A 1,373-nucleotide genomic window follows, 5' to 3' on the forward strand; every position below is an offset into this window, starting at 1 on the left:
ATATTGTCATCTCCAGCTGTAATCAGTGCCTTAATTAATTAATGAGATACTTTATATTCTTTTTCTGTTCTCAGTCTGAAATCTGAATTTTTCCTCTTTATAAAAAATAGCTTTAGCAATCTATAATTCATATACCATATAATTCTCCCATTTAAAATGTACAGTTCAGTGTTTTTTAGTACATTCGCGTATGTGCAACTGTTTCCGCAGTTTTAGAAACTTTCATCATCTTGGGAATGAAGCCCCAAACCCTTGCCTTATCACTCTGCAACCACCCCAGCCACCCTACCTATCCTAGGCAATTATTCATCCACTTCCTGTCTTTATAGATTTCCATATTCTGGACATTTCTTATAAATGGAATCATGCAATATATAGTCTCTTATGATGGGTTTGTTTTACTGAGCGTGATTTCAAGCTTCATCTATGTTGAAGCACGTATCGGTGCTTCATTCCTTCTCATGGACAAGTCACATTACATTGTATGAATGTGTCACATTTCATTTACCCATTCGTCCATTGGTGGACTTTTGGATTGTTTCCAGCTTTTGACTGCTATGAATAATCCTACTATGATATTCGTATTCAGGTTCCTGTGTGGACACACGTTTTCATTTTTCTTGGATAGTTACCTAGGATTTGAATTGCTGGGTCATATTGTAAATCTATGCTTAATCATTCAGGGAACTGCCAGACTGTTTTCCAAAGTGGCTCCACATTTTACATTCCCATCAATAGTGTATGAGAGCTCCGATTTCTCTATATTCTTACCAACATTTATTGTCACCTGGCTTTTTGATTGTAGCCATCTGAGTGGGTAGGAGGTGATATCTCATTATGGTTTTGATTTACATTTCCCTGATAACTAATGGGATAGAGAGTCTTTGCATGTATTTATTGGCCATTTAATATCTTTCTTGGAGAAATGTCTACTTAGATCCTTTGCCCATTTTTAATTAGGTTATTTGTCTTTCTATTATTGAACTGTAAGAGTTCTTTATATATTCTAGATATAAGTCCCTTATCAGATATAGGATTTGCCGATATTTTTCTCGTTCTGTGGGTTGTCATTTCACTTTTTTGATGGTGTCCTTTGAAGTAAGCAAGTTTTAAATTTTGAGATCTCATTTATGTATTTTATTTCTTTTGTTGCTCATGAAGCAAAAGCAGTCCTAAGAGGAAAGTTTATAGCAATAAATGCCTACATTAAGTTAAAAAAAAAAGAGAATCTCAAATACAGAACCTTACTTTATACCTCAAGAAACTAAAAGAGGAAGAACAAAGAAAATCTAAAGTTAGCAGAAAGAAGGAAGTAAAAAAGATCTCAGTGGAAATAAATGAAATACAGAGTAAAGAGAATAGAAAAAGGTCAG

The sequence above is a fragment of the Mustela lutreola genome, chromosome 5, assembly GCF_030435805.1.
Source record: "Mustela lutreola isolate mMusLut2 chromosome 5, mMusLut2.pri, whole genome shotgun sequence".
NCBI classification, from domain to species: Eukaryota; Metazoa; Chordata; class Mammalia; order Carnivora; family Mustelidae; genus Mustela; species Mustela lutreola.